Source organism: Triticum dicoccoides, chromosome 3B (assembly GCF_002162155.2).
Source record: "Triticum dicoccoides isolate Atlit2015 ecotype Zavitan chromosome 3B, WEW_v2.0, whole genome shotgun sequence".
In the NCBI taxonomy this organism is placed as follows: Eukaryota; Viridiplantae; Streptophyta; class Magnoliopsida; order Poales; family Poaceae; genus Triticum; species Triticum dicoccoides.
Window position 1 is genome coordinate 103,147,717 of NC_041385.1, and position 7,742 is coordinate 103,155,458.

At 50.3% G+C, this 7,742-nt stretch overlaps 1 pseudogene; it reads left to right on the forward strand.

The window, feature by feature from the left end:
* Window positions 1-1,942: 1,942 nt before the first annotated feature.
* Window positions 1,943-7,551, forward strand: LOC119275015 (annotated as a pseudogene).
* The last annotated feature ends 191 nt before the right edge of the window (window positions 7,552-7,742 follow it).

Genomic DNA, 7,742 nt, shown 5'->3' on the forward strand with positions numbered 1-7,742 from the left:
GTGTTGTCTCATTGCTGCATTTTTTGGATAATGGAGGTCCACATAACCCATCGTTCCTCAGAAACGAGTTGTTGGAAAATGACTGAAAATGAGGTGATCCTGGTATTCTTCCCTCCAGCTTATTGTTGGAGAAGTTTAGTGTCCCAAGGAAGTCCAAAGATGCTAGCTCTTGTGGAATCACTCCCGTAAGCTCGTTCGAGAATAAATCCAAAGACTCTACTTTCTTCAAACGACCAAGTTGGGGTGGAATTCCTTCAGTCAAGTAGTTGTGTGACATGTTGAGAATGTTGAGCAAAACAAGTTCCCCAATAGCTTGGGGGATGCTACCATGGAATGCATTGTTGGACACATCAATGTGTACAAGGGTCCTTGCGATCTTAGGAAGTGCGATGGAATACCCTTTGTAAGTGAGTTTAGTGGCGACTTGATATTCTTGTCGGAGCCTTTGTAGGTCAGATATGTATTTCATCAATGATATCCCGTTAGCAGTATCGACCATCATGGACTTTAGATTCATAAACCAGTCCTTTGTTAATGTACCGGAGAAGTTGTTGGAGGCGAGATCCAGAATTCACAGACTTGGAAATTGAAAATTGTTTTTATTATTAGCAATAGATGGCGCCACTTGTCCAAAGAATTCGTTAGAATTCAGGACAAGTACTTGAAGACCAGGAAGTCCACTCATCCAGCATGGAAAAGAATCATTGATCCGGTTATTTCCCACATCAAGAACCTCCAGCTTCTTGCAAGAAGAGAGAGATCTGGGCAATTGCCCTCAGATCCAATTTCCACTAAAGTCTAGCACCTCAAGCATGCAATTGTTGTTGACATCATGAGGCATCTCTCCTTGAAGTTGATTTTCTTTCAGATTTAGAACCTTCAATGCATTTGCATCCTCCATTAGGCACAAAGGGATTGTACCATGGAGGATATTGTTAGATAGATCAAGAAATTGTATCTTTGTACCACAAAAATATGGTAAAATATTCCCAAAGAGTTGGTTTCCCGATGCCTTGAAAATGGCAGTTTCTTCAAGTTTAGTAGAAATATTATGTGGCATGGATGAGAAATGGTTGCCTGAGTAATCTAGCACGCTGCCAAAGGATCTTGGTATGGGTATAGGCCCCTCGAACTTGTTGAAACTGAGATCCAAAACGTCTAATGGGCCCAAAGGGAGAAAGGTGTGATAGCCAACACTATTAAATATATTGTGCGGCGGTCACGTACAGGAGCCCGCAGCGTGGCGTCGTTGCGGTGCAGCGGCCTCAAATCCGGCGTGGGGTTGGCCCTTTGCAGCGGCTTGCACGGCGGTAGTGGTGGTGGTGTCCTTGGGCGCGGTGGAGGTGGTGCGGGATCGATCAGGGCGAGACTGTGATTGCCCTGTTTTTGGATCGTTGGCTCGGTGTTGGCGCAGGTGGAGCTACTAGATGCCCTCCCTCCCACTGCCGTGGTCGGCTCGCTTGAGCATCTCCCACTGCGGTGTACCCGAGCAAAAGTCATGCAGTGAAGATGCAATGGAGGAAAAGAAGCAATGAGATATTGACAAATGTAGTTGCGAGATGTACATGCGGATCCTAAAGTTATGTGTTTGAGATTATTAATATTAAACTATTAGAGTAAGTATACCTCCGTTGCAGCGCACGGGCAATTACGTATTCTAGAAAGAAAAGAAAATCAGCACAAGGCGTGCCGCTCACGGTACAACGCGCGCCTCCACTATGGTTACCAAAAAAAAAAAAAAAAAAGCGCCTCCACTAGTGGGGAGGTCCCGCACTGAACCATGTTTCCATCTATACTGAAACTGCTGCTCGCCCCCATACCTTTTACTTGGAAAAATCTTTGTGAGAGGAGCTCCTTCCTCCCGCTGGGCGCCTCACACTTGCCAACTAGGTGCACTGCACCAAACATCCAAAAACGTGCCATTTATCCGTAGCCAGTCCGTCCGGCCGGGTCCTCTACAACACATTAATTCCCCTCGTGTTCGTCTGCTAACCCGTACGTCCTCCACCATGGAGAAGAGTGTGTTCATGCTTCACCGGCTCCTCTTCCTAATTTGCCTTATTCTAGCAGCCCGCACCATCGGAGAGGGCAATGGCCAGCTCCTCTACTCCGGTTTCACCGGCGCCAACCTCACCCTGGACGGCGCAGCCACGGTGACCCCAGACGGCCTCCTGGAGCTCACCAACGGCACGGACCAGCAGAAGGGCCACGCCTTCTACCGGACTCCCCTCCGCTTCACCGGCTCTCCCGGCGCCGTCGTTCAGTCCTTCTCGGCCTCCTTCGTGTTCGCCATCCAGTCCATCTTCACCGACCTGAGCGCCCACGGCATGGCCTTCGTGGTGGCGTCGAGCACCAACTTCTCGTCCGCGCTGCCCGGCCAGCTCCTGGGCCTCACGGACGTCCAGAACAACGGCAACGGCAGCAACCACTTCTTCGCCGTGGAGCTGGACACCATCCAGAACAAGGAGTTCGGCGACCTCAACGCGAACCACGCCGGCGCCAACGTCAACGGCCTCAGATCGCTGCAGTCCTACTACGCCGGCTACTTCGACGACGAGGACGGTAGCTTCCGCAACCTGAGCCTTGTTAAACACGTTAGCTTCTGTATCAGGGTACGGTAGTTAGTATCTCTTATCTACCCGTAGTCATTATCCCTTGTAACAAACTTGTGTGTACCGGACTGCCGGCTATGCCTTAGGGCATCGATATATATAGACTCCGAGGCCACTCTTTGGGTTGTGCCGTTCCAATCTCTCAATCTCCAGTTTCACATGGTATCAGGCCATCTCGCTTCATAGCTCGATGGGTTCTCCTTCTGCCGGCGCCATGACCGACTCTGCCATGCCCTCGCTCACCCTGCCGGCATCTCTCTCGGCTCCCTCCACCTCCGTTGTGCCCCCTCCATCTGCTAGCCTCATTACGGCAAAACTCACCACCTCCAACTACCTTCTCTGGAAAGCCTAGATCCTTCCTCCCCTTCGCATCGCCAACGCCGCCGGCTATGTCGATGGCACCTCCCCTACACCTCCTCGGCTCCTTCCACCTGATGACAAAGGGGAACGCGCCGTCAATCCTGACTATGCCGTCTGGTACCGGCAGGACCAGATCGTGCTCAGCTATCTCCTCGCCTCTCTCACCGATGACGTGCTCATGCAAGTCATTCGTTTTGACACCTCACGTGCCATCTGGTCACACCTTGAGGAGATGTACTCTGCTCATTGCCGCGCTAGTGTCGTTCAGATCAAACTGGACATGGCAAATTTCCGCAAGGGCAATCTCTCCATGGTAGATTACTTCGCCAAGATTCGCTCCTATGCCGATCAGCTAGCGGCGGCCGGTCGTCCCATGCGCGACGACGACATCATCACTACCGTCATCACCGGGCTCGAGAGCGACTACGAGCCCCTCATCACCGCTGTTACCACTCGGATTGATGAGATGGCCCTTGGGGAGCTCTACTCGCACGCTCTCTCCTTCGAGCGTCGTCGGGAGTACCACGCTGCGCGTCTTCACCTCCACGCTGGTGGATCTTCTGTCAACTACGTCGCCCGCGACAAGTCCGGCACCAACAACAACAATCGCGGCGGCAAAGGCAACTACCGTGGCAAGGGCCGCGGTAACCAAGGCGACCGCGGTGACTACAACAACAATAACCGCGGTGGCAACCACGGTGATCGCGGTGGCAATCGCCCGCAAGGTGACTACGGTGGCAACCGTGGTGGTGGTGACCGCGGTGACTACGGGGGTGGCAATCACACCCGTGTCCAATGCCAACTCTGTCGTGGCCCTGGGCACTATGCGTGGGAGTGTGCTCAACGCTACAATCATGCTTTTCAGCCACAACACTCCAAGATGGTGGGTCTCGCTGCTGCCTCACCTCCTTCCATCCTCGGTGACCCTGCGTGGTTCACGGACACGGGCGCCACCGACCACATCACCTCTGATCTGGACCGCCTCACCATACGGGAGAAGTACCCTGGACGGGACCGCATCCACACGGCTGATGGCTCAGGTTTGCACATAGCTCATCGTGGTCATGCAATCCTTCCCACACCCTCTGCTAATCTTCAACTTCGCAATATTCTTCATGTTCCCAACGCTGATAAAAACCTACTTTCTGTCAATCGTCTTGCTGTTGATAATCATGCCTATCTAAAATACTATCCTACTCATTTTCTCATGAAGGATTTGACCACCAAGAGGGTACTTCTTCAAGGCAGATGTGAAAACGGGCTCTACCCCATTCGGCCAATGCAGTCCCGTGCCTTGTCCTCTGTTTGGCTCTCCGCAGAAGACTGGCATGCCCGGTTTGGTCACCCGGCGTCTCAAGTTGTCCAACATATTTTGGCGTCCAATAAATTAGCATCGTCGAGTCGGTCTTTGACCAATGTGTGCCATGCATGTCAACAAGACAAAGCACATCAGCTTCCCTTTCCTAGATCCTCGAGTGTGTCTTCTTTTCCTTTGAAATTAGTGTTTTCAGATGTGTGGGGACCTGCTAAAACTTCATCTAGTGGGTTCCAATATTATGTTTCGTTCATTGATGATTATAGCAAATTTGTTTGGATTTATCTCCTCAAACGAAAATGTGATGTGTTTGATGTTTTTCGGGATTTCCTTGCACATGTTGAACGCCTCTTATCACGTAAAATTTTATGTGTACAGTCTGACTAGGGCGGGGAATACGAAAAACTTAGCAACACATTTTTTCGCCAACTTGGCATTGCTCATCATGTTTCTTGCTCACACACGCATCAACAGAACAGTTCCGCTGAAAGGAAACACCGCCATATCGTTGACATGGGGCTTTCACTTTTATCTCATGCGTCTATGCCTCTCCGGTTTTGGGATGAGGCGTATCTCTCTGCGTACTATCTTCATGTTGGTGTATGTTGATGATATCATCGTGGCAAGCTCCTCTCCGACTGCCACAACCAAGTTGCTTGCGGCTCTCCAAGTCTCTTTTGCTCTCAAGGATCTTGGTCCCTTGCATTATTTTCTTGGAGTTCAAGTGACGTCATCGCCAGGGGGCATTGTTCTGTCTCACAGAAATATATTGGCGATATACTTCGGCGTGCCAACATGGAAAACTGCAAGATATCAACCACTCCCATGTCTTCAAGTGAAAAACTCAGTAAGGACAGTGGATCACCTCTTGGACATGATGATATCACCAAGTATCGAAGTCTGGTTGGGGCACTTCAATACTTGACTCACGAGACCGGATATCTCGTTTGCCGTTAACCGAGGTTGTCAATTCTTGCACACACCAACCATAGTACATTATTCAGCTGCTAAACACATTCTGAGGTATTTGAAACACACACGTGATATGGGTCTTTCCATACGGAAGTCACCCTCTCTATTACTAAGTTGTTTCTCGGATGCGGATTGGGCTGGATGCAGTGATGATCGCAGATCCACAGGTGGCTTCGCAGTATTTCTTGGGCCAAATCTTGTGTCTTGGAGCTCAAGGAAGCAAGCCACCATTTCACGTTCAAGTACTGAGTCTGAGTACAAGGCTTTAGCAAATGGAACAGCTGAAGTAATCTGGATACAGTCTGTCCTTGGTGAGCTTGGTGTCTTCATGTCGCGACCTCCAGTTTTGTGGTGTGATAATTTAGGAGCTACGTACTTGTCAGCCAATCCAGTATTTCATGCCAGAACAAAACATATAGAGGTGGATTTTCACTTTGTGCGTGAAAGGGTTGCGGCTAAAGCACTTGATGTACGGTTCATCTCCTCCAAGGAACAGACTGCCGATATCTTCACGAAGCCATTAGCAGAAGCGGCGTTTGTCTCAAAGAGACACAATCTCAATCTTCTAGCACGAAGTTTGGATTGAGGGGGGGTGTTAAACACGTTAGCTTCTGCATCAGGATACGGTAGTTAGTATCTCTTATCTACCCGTAGTCATTATCCCTTGTAACAAACTTGTATATACCGGACTGCCGGCTATGCCCTAGGGCATCGATATATATAAACCCTGAGGCCACCCTTTGGGTTGTGCCATTCCAATCTCTCAATCTCTAGTTCCACAAGCCTGATCAGCCGTGAGGCCATGCGGGTGTGGGTGGATTACGACCACAGGGTTGCTCAAATCACCGTCACCATGGCTCCCCTCAAGGTAGGCCGACCAGTGAAGCCGTTGTTCACGGCCACCTACAACCTCACAACCGCGGTGACAGACGTCACGTACGTCGGCTTCTCCTCGGCGACCGGCACGATCAACGTGCGACACTATGTGCTCGGCTAGAGCTTCGCCATGAACGGCCCTGCTCCGGCCATCGACATCACAAAGCTACCAAAGCTTCCGCGCATGGGACTGAAGCCACGATCCAAGGTACTGGACATAGTTCTGCTAATAGCATCCGGAGCGTTCGTCCTCACCTTAGGTGCCATTGTTCTCCTAGTGCTTCGGAGACGTTTCCGGTACGCCGAGCTGCGAGAGGATTGGGAGGTCGAGTTTGGTCCACAGCGGTTCTCGTACAAGGATCTGTACCGTGCAACAGAAGGTTTCAGCGACACGCACCTGCTAGGAATTGGAGGATTTGGGAGGGTGCACAGGGGCATCCTTCCGGTGTCTAGAATGGAGGTTGCTGTGAAGAAGGTTGCACACGACCCCAAGCAGGGCATCAAGGAATTCATCTCGGAGGTCGTGAGCATAGGACGTCTTCAACACCGCAATCTTGCGCCATTGCTTGGCTACTGCCGACGAAGAGGCGAATTGTTTCTGGTGTACGAGTACATGCCAAATGGGAGCGTTGACAAGTACTTGCACGGCAGAGAAGACAAACCCATTTTGAATTGGGCTCAAAGGTGGCACATCATCAAAGGCATTGCATCATGCTTGGTCTACCTTCATGAAGAGTGGGAGAAAGTGGTTATCCACCGCGACATCAAAGCCAGTAACGTCCTCCTCGATGGTGGCATGAATGGAAGACTTGGTGACTTTGGCCTTGCAAGGTTGTACGACCACGACGCCGACCCGCAAACCACACACGTGGTGGGAACCATAGGATACCTCGCTCCTGAGCTAGGGCATACTAGCAAAGCGACACCTCTCACCGATGTGTTTGCCTTTGGAGTGTTTGTTCTTGAAGTTACTTGTAGGCAGAGGCCCGTCAACCCAAACTTAGAGGATAGACAAGTATTGTTGGTCGAATCGGTGCTCGACCAGTGGAACAAGGGATCGCTCCTTGATCCCGTGGATAAGCAGCTTGGGGGCAACTACAACGCCGACGAGGCATGTGTGGCTCTAAAGCTGGGCCTGCTATGCTCTCACCCATTCGCCAATGCAAGGCCTACTATGCGGCAGGTGATGCAGTACCTTGATGGCGACATGCCATTGCCAGAGATGTCACCAACATATTTAAGCTTTCAGATGATGACTATAATGCAGAATGAAGGATTCGGCCAATTCATCATGACGTATCCTTCATCAACAGCGAGTATTGACAGCACATCCGTCCTTAGAGTTGGGAGGTGAATTGCATGATCCTCACTGTGATATGTGACTGAGCCATTGTGTCTTCTTAGTGCCCGGTTAATTCGAGCTTTGTGTTCTTTTTGCTTGTCACTTTTGTACGATGTAATGGATGTTTGATACTCTAATATTAACAAATATGGATGTGTGCATCATCTGATGCAGAGGCGGGGTAATCCGTCATTAAAAAAAACGGCTCTATCCTTCACTACACTAACATATAGTTACAATGAAGGACATGTAGTAAAACTGCTCC